The sequence below is a fragment of the Corvus moneduloides genome, chromosome W (assembly GCF_009650955.1).
Source record: "Corvus moneduloides isolate bCorMon1 chromosome W, bCorMon1.pri, whole genome shotgun sequence".
Lineage (NCBI taxonomy): Eukaryota > Metazoa > Chordata > Aves > Passeriformes > Corvidae > Corvus > Corvus moneduloides.
The window spans coordinates 4,777,181-4,792,035 of record NC_045510.1 but is presented as its reverse complement, the minus strand read 5'-3'; positions in this window follow the sequence as shown (position 1 = coordinate 4,792,035).

The following is a 14,855-nucleotide window of genomic DNA, read 5'->3' as shown; positions in this document are numbered from 1 at the left end:
GTGTACGTCAGTACCCCATATCATTAGAAGGAAGAGAGGGCTTAAAGCCAGTAATCAAAGAATTGATAAAGGAGGGGACATTAGAACCTTGTATGTCTCCTCATAATACCCTTATTCTCCCAGTAAAGAAGCCAGATGGGACTTATAGATTAGTCCGGGACTTAAGGGAGGTTAACAAAAGGACTAAGACTTGATACCCAGTGGGTTTTTTTTCCCCAGCTCCTTTTCCTCTGGAGAGTTGAACTTTTGTTTTCCTGGGACTTCGTTTTTTTCCTTTTCTCTCTGCTGGACTGTTTCAACATCAGTATACATCGGGAGGACTTTCCACCAAGGCCTTGGCCCCAGAGGTGGGCCCACCACCCCGTTCCAGCTCCAAGGAGGGGGAGAGAGAGATCTATGGAAGGACTCTGAAATTTTCCCGGGTTTCTCTCAGCAGAGCAAGAGGTTTTATTAATTTAGCATCATTATCCCTTTTCCTGTGTGTTTGTTAAATAAATAGTTTTTATCTCTTTCACTTTCCTTCGAGGAAAATTTATTTTTTCCCGAACATGGTGGGGGAGGGGTGGTTGTAGCCTGTCTTCTCTCAGAGGATATATTTCTAGATTTGGCCATGTCATAGGTTAGCAAGCATAGTCCCGGAAGGGACGTCCTTGCTAAGGGGTGCTTACAGTTTCCTCTGGGAACTGATAGAACCTATCAGCTGGCCAGTTTGAATATGGACAATTCTCTAAGCCACTTAAAGTTGTGATCACCTCTGTGATCCACATTTAAGAATAGGCAAACTCCCCCTCCAAGCTCTCTCTCGTTTCCGGCGCTGGGACAGGTGGCTGCGGGCCCCGTGTGGGGGCCAGCGGGCCCAGCCAGGCCCTGCTCGGGCCAGGCCGGGCTGGGCCACGGCCATCCTGAAGCCATGGACCTGTTCCAGCCATGGAACCCCCCCCACTGCCTTGCCGTGGGCAGCCGGAGCGGCTCGGCTCTCCCCCCTCTCCACTGCGATAAGAAAAATTCAACATCCCAGCTGCAAAGCTGCAAGGCCGAGGTGAGATTAACCCTTTTTACTGCTGTGAAGAGCTGAAAACCTGAGGGAAGAGAGAGAGGAGATGCTTAAAGCTGAAATTCTCTTGTGAAGCTATGATATATCAGAGTATCCTGTTGTAATTTCATGAAGATATGGGGGGTGGAGTGTTCAACTCGTGAGCAAAAGCACCTGCGTTGAGATAGGCAGATGCTGACGCAGCTGTAATTTCATGAGAAGTTTGGACAGGGAGAGATGAACCAGATGAGGACTTTTGCTCCAAACGGGAAAGGAGAAAACCTCAGTCCGTAGAGATGAACCAGATGAGGACTTTTGCTCCAAATGGGAAAGGAGAAAACCTCAGTTCCTAGAGATGCTCCCAGAGATAGTCCTAACGATGAAGATGATGAAGACCCTTTGCTCCCAGGGAAGGAGAAGGGCCTCTGTTTTTGTTTCTGAACGGCTCAACCTTAAAATTATACCCCAAAAAACTTCAAGAGTGGACCCTCGAAAGCAGTTGCGGGAAAAGCTGCAAGTCGGGGGAAAGGACTCACACGCAGGCAGAGAGACTCCTCTTCCTAAATGGACTGAACAATATTTGGAAGTGGGCGGCTGGCTCGTTGTGATACTGTTTTCATAGCATGAGCAAGAAGAGACTTCTCTTTCTAAATGGACTGAACAAGGTTATTATGGAAGTGGTAAACAGACTGAACATCTTAAGGGTTGTCTTTTCACATTGTCAGTGGGAGAAGGGAGGAAGGTGGGGGGAGGAGGAGAGTTCTGAAGGTGGTATAATTTTTTTTTTCCTCTTTTAGGTCTGTTAATAAACTTCTTTATATTCTTTCAAGTTTGGTGCCTGTTTTGCATTTCTCCTAATTCTTATCTCACAGCAGATAAACAGTAATGAGTATTTTGGACCAAACCACTACACTAAATTGGTGTTTCTGCCCGGTTACAAACCGAACCCGTGACAAAATGGTGGAGAATGCGGGCAATTGATGAGAACTGTGAGATAATGATTAATTAGGAGGAATACTGGGCAAAGCAAGTATTAAGTCATAAGTTAAGTAGCATGATAGTGAGAAACTTATATTGCAGTTGTATTGAACTATCTAGGAGTGGAATATGGTAGAAGTTGAATGTAATTTTGATAATAATTCTTAAATGTGTCTTCACAGAGGTGAGGGGTGGAGAATGTCATAGGTTAGCAAGCATAGTCCCGGAAGGGACGTCCTTGCTAAGGGGTGCTTACAGTTTCCTCTGGGAACTGATAGAACCTATCAGCTGGCCAGTTTGAATATGGACAATTCTCTAAGCCACTTAAAGTTGTGATCACCTCTGTGATCCACATTTAAGAATAGGCAAACTCCCCCTCCAAGCTCTCTCTCGTTTCCGGCGCTGGGACAGGTGGCTGCAGGCCCCGAGTGGGGGCCAGCGGGCCCAGCCAGGCCCTGCTCGGGCCAGGCCGGGCCGGGCCACGGCCATCCTGAAGCCATGGACCTGTTCCAGCCATGGAACCCCCCCCACTGCCTTGCCGTGGGCAGCCGGAGCGGCTCGGCTCTCCCCCCTCTCCACTGCGATAAGAAAAATTCAACATCCCAGCTGCAAAGCTGCAAGGCCGAGGTGAGATTAACCCTTTTTACTGCTGTGAAGAGCTGAAAACCTGAGGGAAGAGAGAGAGGAGATGCTTAAAGCTGAAATTCTCTTGTGAAGCTATGATATATCAGAGTATCCTGTTGTAATTTCATGAAGATATGGGGGGTGGAGTGTTCAACTCGTGAGCAAAAGCACCTGCGTTGAGATAGGCAGATGCTGACGCAGCTGTAATTTCATGAGAAGTTTGGACAGGGAGAGATGAACCAGATGAGGACTTTTGCTCCAAACGGGAAAGGAGAAAACCTCAGTCCGTAGAGATGAACCAGATGAGGACTTTTGCTCCAAATGGGAAAGGAGAAAACCTCAGTTCCTAGAGATGCTCCCAGAGATAGTCCTAACGATGAAGATGATGAAGACCCTTTGCTCCCAGGGAAGGAGAAGGGCCTCTGTTTTTGTTTCTGAACGGCTCAACCTTAAAATTATACCCCAAAAAACTTCAAGAGTGGACCCTCGAAAGCAGTTGCGGGAAAAGCTGCAAGTCGGGGGAAAGGACTCACACGCAGGCAGAGAGACTCCTCTTCCTAAATGGACTGAACAATATTTGGAAGTGGGCGGCTGTCTCGTTGTGATAATGTTTTCATAGCATGAGCAAGAAGAGACTTCTCTTTCTAAATGGACTGAACAAGGTTATTATGGAAGTGGTAAACAGACTGAACATCTTAAGGGTTGTCTTTTCACATTGTCAGTGGGAGAAGGGAGGAAGGTGGGGGGAGGAAGGTGGGGGGAGGAGGAGAGTTCTGAAGGTGGTATAATTTTTTTTTTCCTCTTTTAGGTCTGTTAATAAACTTCTTTATATTCTTTCAAGTTTGGTGCCTGTTTTGCATTTCTCCTAATTCTTATCTCACAGCAGATAAACAGTAATGAGTATTTTGGACCAAACCACTACAGGCCAAACCAGAACAGTCTCCAAATTTATTTGGGCAAGCCTTAGAGGAAATATTGCAGACCTTCCCTAAATCCCCTAGGATAAGAATTACTCAGTATGTAGATGACCTTTTAATATCGGGAGAAACCGAAGTTAGAGAGGCTACCATAACACTTTTGAATTTTCTTGGGAGCAAAGGATTGAGGGTGTCAAAGAAGAAATTACAATTTGTGGAATCAGAAGTGAAGTATCTTTGTCATTTAATAAGCAAGGGTAGTCAGAAATTAAATCCTGAAAGGATCACTGGGATCTTATCCCTTCCCCCTCCTTCTTCAAAAAGGCAAGTTAGAAAATTGCTAGGGCTACTAGGCTATTGTCGGCTGTGGATTGAAGGATATACTCAAGCAGTAAAATTCTTATATGAGAAATTGATAGAGGGAGACAAGGTAAAGTGGACCAAAGAAGATAACAGTAAACTAGAGGAGTTAAAGCTTAAATTGATCTCAGTACCAGTATTAGGTTTACCATCAGTAGAAAAACCCTTTTTCCTGTATGTGAATGTATGACACTGAACCGTGACATAAATCAAATCCCTCCTGATGGGAGAGAATTTTCTAAAAGTCCTTGCAAGGAGTTTCAAAGATAAACCGAGACTTTTCCTTGATTTTCAATGCTTCCAGATAGCTGTTTATTAAGTCTTATCAGAGGAACAGAGCCACTAGCGTGACCCAGGTACAGCATAGAGCACAGAAAAGCAGGAGTGAAGGGTCTCTATCAAGATTTACACAGCCTTTTAAAGATATTTTAACCAATAGTTACTGAAAACGTACATTATTTTCTCTTTTCTACCAATTATTCAGTAATTTCTAGTTCTTGTCTGATCGTTGGTAATTTTTTCCAAGGTTGGTGGCTAAAACAGTGTTGTTCAGGGGGGTAAGAACCCTTAAAAACAGGCAGAGAAATATTCTTGGCACTCTGGGTTCCTACAAATGTGGAAGATGGAGTAGCTCATGGGGTTTTAGTTCAAGAATGGGGAGGGGTAAAAAAACCTGTAGCTTATTTATCTAAATTATTGGATCCAGTGAGCTGTGGTTGGCCAGTATGTATTCAAGCCATAGCAGCCATCGCTATCCTAGTGGAAGAGAGCCGTAAACTTACTTTTGGAGGTAAACTAATTGTATACACACCTCATGCAGTTCGAAATGTGCTGAATCAAAAAGCTGAAAAAAGGTTAACTGATTCAAGGATGTTAAAATATGAAGCCATTTTGATAAACAGTGAAGATTTAACACTGAAGGTAGACAAGACTTTAAATCCAGCTCAATTTTTATATGGGAAACCAGAGTGATTTAACACACAATTGTTTAGAAGTTAACCAATATCAAACGAAACTCTGAGGAGATTTAGCAGAACAGGCCCTCCCAGAAGGGGAGAAAGTATACGTGGATGTTTCATCTAGATATATACAAGGGAAAAGAATGTCAGGATATGCTTTAGTTGAAAGGGAGAGTATGCAAACCATTGAAAAAGGGAAATTACCTTCTAGTTGGTCTGCTCAATCTTGTGAATTATACGCTCTAAAAAGAGCACTGGAGAATTTAGCATATAAAAAAGGAACTACGTATACTGACTCAAAATATGCAATTGGAGTAGTGCACACTTTTAGAAAAATTTGGGAAGAAAGAGGGTTGTTGAATTCAAAAGGCAAAGGGTTGATTCATGAGGGACTTGTTTTAGAGGTTTTAGAAGCACTAAAATTGCCCGAGAGCATAGCTGTATGGCATGTGTAGTGGTTTGGTCCAAAATACTCGTTACTTACTTATTTACCTTCTGTGAGATAAGAATTAGGAGAAAGCAAAGCAGGCACAAAACTTAAAAGAATATAAAGAAGTTTATTTACAGACCTAAAAGAAAGAAAAAAAGTCAGACTAAACCTTCAGAACACTTCTCCTCCCACCACCTTTCTCCCTTCTCCCACTGACAACGTAAAAAGACAACCCTTGAGATTTTCAGTGAGTTTACCACTTCTATAATAACCTTGTTCAGTCCACTTAGGGAGAGGAGTCTCCCTAAGTCATGCTGTGGAGACATCTCCACAAGAAACAGTTCTCTCATGGCTTCAGTGTCACAGCAAGACAGCCGCCTGGGTTGGTTCTCTGCTTGCATGTGAAAGTCCCTTCCCTCAACTTACAGCTTTCCCTACAACTGTTTTTGAGGGTCCAATCTTGAGCTACTGGGGTACTATTTTAAGGATGAACCATTCAGAAGCAAAGGTTCTCTTCATCTATCTCTGGGAGCATCTTCAGCTCCAGGAACAGAGGTCTTCTCCTTCCCTGGGAGCAAGGGTCCTCATCAAATTACAGCTACTGTCATTTGCTTATTTCAGCACAGGTGCTTTTGCTCACAATTGCAATTTGAATGCTCCAATCCCCCATGCTTTCATGAAATTACAACAGGTACTCTGATGTATCATGGTCCATCACCATAGCTTTACAACAGAATTTCAGCTTCTAAGCTCAAAGCATCTCCTCTTTCTCCTCCCTCAGGGTTTCAGCTCTTCCTTCTTCACTGACTTTGGTGTCTTTATGGTGTTCTCTTCACTTGCCATCACCCTTCCCTTTCCTCTGACTCGGGAGAGGATTGATGTCTGCAGGCTTCATCTGTTCTGGAGGAAACTTACAGCACTAAAAGGGTTAATCTTACCCGGTCCCGCAGCTGGAATTCGCTTTTCATTGTTGGTCACATGATCTTTGCCAGGCAGCGGGACAGCCTCAGACGAATCTTCGGCTGCACTGGAAGGGGGGAAGGTGGGGAGCTGGACCACGCCGCCTGCACGGAGCAGGGCTGTGAGGGGGTGGCGGATGGAACAGGGCTGTGCCACGGCTGACCCGGCCGGGCCGAGCAGGGCCCGGCCTGGCCCCGCTGGGCCGCCTGCAGGCCCCCCCCGATACCTCTCCGAAAGCCGGAAGACAAGAGAGCTTTCCTGGGGTTTGTTTGTTCTTAAATGTGGATAACAGAGGCATGTCAAGCTTCTTAAGTGGCTTAAAAATCTGCCAATATTCAAACTAGCCAGTTGATAGGTTCTTTTAGGTCATAGAGGAAGCTGTAAGCACTTCTTTTCAAGAGAATCGCTTCTGTGGCTGATGAAGCCTTCTTTACTGAAAAACCAAAGTATGCTAAACCATGACAGCATGTCAAAGGACACTGTCTTGGTTTGAAAGACAGGTGTCTGACAAGGAAGGCAGGAGCCTCCCTCGAGATGGAAAATGTAACTGCTACGGTGCCTGCTGGGCTAGCATCCTGACACCGAGCAAACTTCTGCCTGCCCTGAGTGGGTACAGATGGAGACCGAATGCGGAGCGGGGGGACGGGCGAAGCACCAGCTCAGGTTCGCCTCGCCTCCCATTGTCTAGGGCACGCGAAGGAGGTAGGATGAAAGCGGAGGGGCTCCTCGTGGGGGAAGAGGGTTTATTCAGGAGCAAAATCCATGGAGCAAGCCAAAGCCTCGCAGCTTGCGGGGGCGTTTTGTACCCCTGCCAAAGGGATGTGGAAAATGCACAGTAACCAATAATACACCAATCAGGGGGTGTTACAGAGGCAGGGAGAAGGAATTACAACAAATGGGGGAAGGGGTAGGCGGGGGAGGAGTAACAGAGACCAATTAGCTGCTGAGGAACCTAGATCTCTCTGGAAAAGAGGCCAGATATGAGAAATATGGGGAAGGCAGGGCTGCGGCCAATGATAAGGCATGGATTTATGTATTTTTCACAGCCTTATGAATGCTCAGGGCTCTTGGGCTGGGGCAGCATCCAACCAATGGAACTTTGGGTCTACTTGATCCAGCTGACCCTGGCTTTGGCCATGGCTCACTGCAACATGTAACCTCCTTCCCTCCGAATTATTATAATTTTGAAATTAGGGGGCTTTCAGGCAAAGATATGAGGAATAGGAATAACAGTTCTTTACTATGTTATATATATATATGTATGACAAGGCAAACAAGCAACAATAACTATGGCAGTAACAACAAACAGAACCAGTAATCCAGTGCCAGCCTTCTCAGCTGTCAGGCCCTTTCCCCTTTGGTGCAGTTATGGTCACAGCTGGCAGGGGCGCTGGTGGCTCCCGGTGAGCAGGGCAGGTGCGATGATTCCCCTACAGCTGCAGGGGGCGCTCCAGAGTGAGCTCGGCGAGCACACGGTAATAGCAGCTTGGGATCCTGGGAAGGGATGGAAAAATGGCTTCACAAACCCCCTGGGCAGCCGATGCTGATGCCCGGCCGGACCCTCGGGAACAGCAGGCTGGAACAGCAGGGATTAGCACAAATCCCGAGTGGCAGACGAGATGTATCAGACTCCGGAGCTGCAGCAGGAACCCCGGGACGTCCCGGCAGGCAGGGCGTGCGGAGCTACAGTGCAGCAAAGGCTCAAAGCAACAGCAAAGGAACGGTGGGGGCAGGGCAGCTGTGGCCCGGCTCCCAGCAGGGCAGGGAAAGGCAGGCTTGGGATCCCGGGGTTTTCGCTGAGGAACCTGAGCAGATGGTGAAAAGGTCCCTCTTTTAGTGAGGTAGGGTGTTAGGGTCCCATTGTAATGGCTGCGCCAGCGAGCAAGCGCCACACACGGTAAAAGGAAGGCAGCGGAAGGCAGAAACCTGCAGCAATGATGAATTCTCTCCACAATGATGGCATCCTTTTTTTCCCTCCGAACACCGGGAGAACAAGAGCCCTAGGGGCTGTACCCAACCCTGTAGGGTATGCCCAGCCACTGCCCTGGAGGGATGTCTGCTGAGATAAGGAGATGGAGCAATCTCCCAGCAGGACTCTCTGGAAAGGGAGCTACTCTTCAGTTATGGTGAGGAAAAGATAGACCCAGAATCCTCTGGGAGACCCTATGCAGATCTTTTGTAACCCATTGGCCTTTACCTTCTGACACCCACCCCCTGTATCCCTATAAAAGCTAGCCCTCTGCCCCTGCGAGGGAGAGGGCTCGTCCCTAGCTTCCCCTTCGCCGGAGTACGGACCAGGAGTACGGACCAACAATAAAGCTACTTCGTGCGGAACCAGCTACATGAGCCTCTCGTCTCTCTCTGGTCTGGCCTGGAGGCTGCCCTGCAGAGCTGAGCTGAAATCACGAGCTGATAATCACTAAAGAGCTGACAGCTTCTGCACGGGCCCTCCTAGCTAGCAGCTATGGGAAGATACCAGGCTTCGGGAAGGCGATTCCTTTTGGGACCATCTCTCCGGACCGGTCACCTCTTCCTCGGTCAGAGCTACTGACCCCTCACCTGCTGTAATACAACCCCTTTTTCCCAGTTCAGATCTCATGGCATCCCTGCCCTACATGAGAAAACCCCAGGTGAAAGAAAGTAGCCAGTTGGACCCCTCCACCTGTGGCCAGGTCTTTTTGTCTCCTGGCAACACATTTAGGGAAAATTCTTTAATAGAAAAAGAAAAACAAAAGGAGAACTCCTAAAACCCCAACAGATACCAAAAAGGGATGACCCCAGAGATAAGAGGGAATAATTTGGCAGACCAAGAAGCTAGAGATGCAGCAGAAAATGGGAGTGAAAAAGTTATGCTGATTTTGACTCAAAGCCAGGGAGAATGGGAAATTCCAAAATTTATTACAGCAGAAGAGAAAGAATTAAGTAAGATAGGGGGAGAACAGGATCAATCTGGAAAATGGAAACTCCCTGATGGGAGACAACTACTCAATAAGCCCCTGTCTAAAAAAATATTAGAAGATATGCACCAAAAGACTCATTAGGGTACCCAGGCTTTGTGTGATCACTTTTTAAGGAATTATGGGTGCATTGGGGTTTTTGGACTAGCAAAGCTAGTAACTGAGAGATATATGAGTTGCCAAAAAGTAAATAAAAAGGTTATGAGAAAAACACCATCAGGAGGTTGGGAGTTAGCCATGCGACCATTCCAAAGCATCCAAGTGGACTTTACCGAACTTCCTCAAGTACAGAGATGGAAGTTTCTATTAGTAATAGTAGATCACCTGACTCATTGGGTAGACGTGATTCCAGCTGTTAGAGCCACAGCAAACATAGTATTGAAAACCCTTTTGGAACAAATCATTCATAGGTATGGAATGGTTAACAAAATAGATCCAGACAGGGAAACACACTTTACATCAAAGGTATTACAGCAAATTACTCAGGCCCTGGGAATAGAATGGGAGTTACATACCCCGTGGCACCCACAGAGTTCGGGCCGGGTAGAGAGAATGAATCAAACTCTGAAAAAGACCTTAACCAAACTGATGATTGAAACCCAGATGTCATGGATAAAGTGTTTGCCTTTAGCATTACCGAGGGTCCGGACACAACCCAGATAAGATACAGGAGAGTCGTCCTATGAAATGATGTTCGGATTGCATTTTTTGAGCTCCCATCAGGAAACTGCCACTTACAAGGAAGGGGAAGCAAGAGTTAAAAAATATGTCACCATAACTGCACAGACTTTAGAAAATTTGAGATTGAAAGGAATAATCCCTCAAACCACACCTTTAGATTTTAAAATCCATAATATCCACCCTGTGTTGATGCCTTCTCTGAGCTGCCCTTCCCCCTCCCTGGTCAAACAAGCCAGGACTTGTCCCTGTCATGTGCTCTGAACTCCTTTGTTCCAAGCACGGGCAAAACCAAATGTAACTCAAACTCTTTAGCAGTGTCTGATTGGCCAGTCACCCCAGGTCCACCCCCAGTTCTCCCCTTTCCCCTTTTCCGAATAAAAGAAGGACCCAAGAGGGGGCCCGCTCTCTTTGGCTTTGCATTCCTTCTGCGAACATCTGTGTGTCTCTGTCTCTTATTGAAAGCAGGACTATAGCTTAAGCTGAGAGCTATATTTCTCCCTCTTTGCTTCTACTGGTGATATCAGCTTTGCAGCTACCATTTGCCACTTTCAGAGCTACTGAAATGCTAGATTGACCGTGCTACCTCTCTAGGCTGCTCGAGGCTTTCTAAGGCATTGAACTACAAGCGCTAGCCGGTAAAAAGCTGTGAGTATTCCACAACCCTGGGGAATGGGTATTGGTTAAAACATGGAAAGAACAATCTTTAACTCCACAATGGGAAGGTCCTTTTCAGGTACTGCTGACGGCTGAAGCAGCAATCTGGACCAAAGAAAGAGGGTGGATCCACACCAGCCAGATCAAAGGACCTGTGGAAGAACCTAAGGAGTGGACCATAACATAGATGCCTGGTGATATGAAATTGACTCTTAAGCGGGGATTGGGTGGTAATGAACTGGGATGACCCAAATAATCCCCCAAGGATAACAGACAACTGGGAAGTAAGGAGAAGCTTATATGAGTGGTTTCAAGTACCCACTGGAGAAACTCTAAGGAAACTCAGATACCCTCCCTGGGGAGGGATAATTCCCCTCCAAACAGGACGATCTGGTTTATATAGATCTCAAACCCAGAAAATATTGGCTATAGTTTGTGATTTGTATAAAGAAGAAAATCGCTTATATCCTGACCTAAGGGTCGAATTACAGCCACCTCCTGTACCAATGCATATACCGTGCCTTATACACTCCAATACAAGACATGCTAGCTGGGTTATATGTAAATGTACAGATTGTAAACGAAAATGGTATTGTAGCTCTCATAAAAGGCACCTGCATTGTATGACGTCGCACAAGTGACCTACCAGTTTTGAACAGACAGCTGTTATTAGAAGTAGAAATAGTTAGTTTAATCTGTGGTTAGGAATTATTGATACCAAGTGAGTGGGAAGTCCCTGAAGAGCAATGGGAATCCACAATATCCGAATGTAAGCAGAGGTTTGCCTGGAAATTGGATAAGAGAAAATAACCTGCTTTGTGGATGGGGATTACTAGTGCCTGTTGAAGAGTGAAAAACCCCAATACTGAAGTGCCAAAAGTGATTTACTTAGAAAAAGAGCGATAGGGAAATAGAGGGCAAGACCGGGTTGGCTGCTGTACTCGCCACCAAGAAGATTATAGGCACCTGCTACGGGTAGCAACCCCATAGGCATGGGAGGTGGGGATATAAGTCATACCAGACCTCTGTTACTCCTTTTTCGTCTCTTCCCTTTTGGAGCTCAAGAAAATTCATGTCACAAATGCTATAAATCGCTTTACTTCAGTAACACTCAAGGTTCCTTTTTCACTGCTCACACTCATATGGACAGTTACTGTTATGACCCATCCAAATTAGAAACTTGCACGCAAGACGGGCAAACATATTGGGTTGCAGAAAATTTAGGATTAGATGGTCAAAGGATTATAAGAAGTGAGTGTCCAAAAGGAGAAAGATGGATTTGCTTTACATTTGCCCTAGGGGGTGGAATCCAGGTCCACGATCTGGTAAAAGAACAAATAGTAAATGAAGTGACAAAACAAACACCACAACCTAACCCCAGGTCAACCCCACATGAAGATTTATACACAAAAAGCAAGCAACAATTAGAAAAGGAGATTGAAACCTCTAGATTAGGGAAAAACCTATTTGTAGATCTGGGAGAAAGAATAAAGAACTAAATGTAACTAACTGCTGGGTTTGTGGAGGGGCCTTAATGACAGAAGAAGGGCCATGGAAAGGCAGTAGCCTAGGCCCTGTTGAATTCCTTAAATGGAACAGAAAAAATATAAAAGGGGAAAACCGGCAAGAAGGATGGATTTTAAGTTCAACAGTAATAGAAGAAGAGTGCCTCTGGCGAACTGGGAAAAATTTTCTTAAAAGAGTAAGAAATACCCCCTGTAAAAGATATAAAGCTAGCAATGAGACTTCTACATGGTGGATTCCTGAAGAACCAATGCAGTATTGGGTCCGCAAAAAACTTAAGGGGAAGAGTTGCAAATATAATACCAAAGTTGAACTTTTCTTGTGTGAAGATGCAGGCAAAAATCCCTGTTTTAATATTCCAGAGATATCCAAATTTTGGAAAAATATAAATCAACAGGGTACTGACTATTGGAAAGCACCAGATGGCCTATTTTGGATATGTGGGAAAAGAGCTTACCCAAAACTCCCCCCCAGTGGAAAGGGAGTTGTACTCTGGGAATTATACAACCAGGATTCTTTCTTTTACCAGGACCGAACAGGGATGATTTAGGGGTACCAGTTTATGAGGCCTTAAAACGAAAAACAAGGGCAGTAATTGGAGGATCTCAAAAGTGGGGAAATGAAGAATGACCCCCTGAACGGATACTTGAAACATATGGGCCAGCCACCTGGGCTCAGGACAGGAGTTAGGGATATCAAACCCCAATTTATATGCTAAACATTATCATAAAACTTGTCGCTGTTGCATGCGGGGATGGCAAAAAATGACATAACTTCAGGTCAGACAAGATGATCGAAGCCGACCCTTTAATGCCAAAACCCCATCTTTTTATAGCATGGATCGCAAAGGGGAAATTACATGATTGGCCCCTTGGCTAGCCACCCACCAAAGTGAGTGGCTGAGGGGTATAACCACCCATTTCAAAATATTATTCTCAGTGAACCAAAAACAATTCCACTATGTTCTCATAACAGCCCTGCACCTGCAAATGTTTACCAACTAGCAAACCATCAGACAGATAGCTTGCGTGAGAATGGAGACTTTCACATGAGACAGTAAAAAGTGGAGAATTTTTCTCTGCTAGCCTCCTCAGCATCTACAAAGACTCCAAGCAGTCATGGAAAAAATAATGAATAAAACTGCCTTAGCACTGGAATTAATATCAAACCAACAAAAACAAACAAGGGCTGCTGTTGGAACCCTGGCTTCTGAGAATTTCAGCCTTTCAGTGCTGACAAGCAGTGATTCTCAGATGCACACAGTATTTGACCCGAAACCTTGGGAAGAGCCTCCTAAATTGTGTGATAACACTGAGGTTATTGCTGTGTAATTAAAAGTTATATCACTGGGTGGAATATGTAGAAATGTAGAAAATTACGCTTAGGGGATATAGGTAATAATAGGTTACAGTATGGAGGATTTGGGGTGTGGATTTATCTCTTCTTCTTTCTCCTTCTTCTTCACAAATCTAGGGGTTATGGTATTGGTTCAGAAGTCCTGCACTGCGGGATATGAAAAGTTAGTAATTGGGTTGTAATTAAAAGCATATTACTTGTTATTTCATAATTGGTTAATTTAGACTTTAAAAAGCCTTGGAAGTTAAGACTCATGGCCATTTTCCACCCTGCCAACTAAGAGGCACATACTGTGCAGCTGTATTATAGATAAGATATAATAAACAACAAAGTCCGAACAAGAATTCTCGATCTCCTGCATCTTAATTCAAACTCTGAGTAAAAGAACTTGAAATTCAGAAACAGAGAAAATTAATAGGCTGCAGTGTATCAGAATAGATTGGCATTGGACTACCTATTAGCAGAAGAAGGGGGTGTGTGTGGGAAATTTAATACATCTGATTGTTGCCTGAAAATAGATGATAATGGAGATGCCATTCTGGATATAGCCAAGGATATCCGGAAAATAGCCCATGTCCCAGTTCAAAAATGGGAATCGATGCTAAAAGCCAGCTGGTGGGACAATTTATTGGGAACAGAATGGTGGAAAAAGCTTTGCTTTTTCCTCCTATATGCAACAGCGGGTTTATTATTTCTGCCTTGTATGATTCCTTGTTTCATTCACCTAATCACCAGTGTGGTACAAAGAATGTCAATAGTGGCAATGCCTATGGACCCCAAACTAGCTACATCTGGATCGGCACAAAGGTAATAATGGTGTTAAAGAAACAGAGTAAAACAAAGGATCTTGACCCCTATGAAGAGGCTAAACTGATTCTTGAAAGGCATGAGCATATTACTAAGGTTAAAAACAATTATTGCTCAAGCCAAATGGTTTAATAAAAAAAGAAGAGGAGGGATTGTGATAAACAGCTATTATAGCATTGGCTTTCACGGGTAGTGAAATGTAAGAAATATTATGTATTGGAATATGTTAGGAAAAAATATGTGCATGTTAAGAATAATTTTGCTATGCAGATATTTACTAGTTAACATTATAACTAGGGTTAAAGTTACAAGATGATTATATAGCTCGAGTTATAAGATACCTATATAATTTGAATTATAACTTTTTATACAATGTAATAGCTAGTATATAGTTAACTAATCGCTTAATGCTTAAATAAATGGAAAGCCAGGTGGATAATCTCAAAAATAGACAAGATAAGAGAAGCAGCAGGATGTGCTACTGAGAAAGGAATTCAAACAGGTTGGACCCAGAAAGACCTAGGAACATCATAACTGTGCATGCTCCAAAGATAAAGTTGAAAAGTTCAGAGTAAAGGAGAACTCAAGCCTTCATCAGAGAAGACCCCCGAAGAC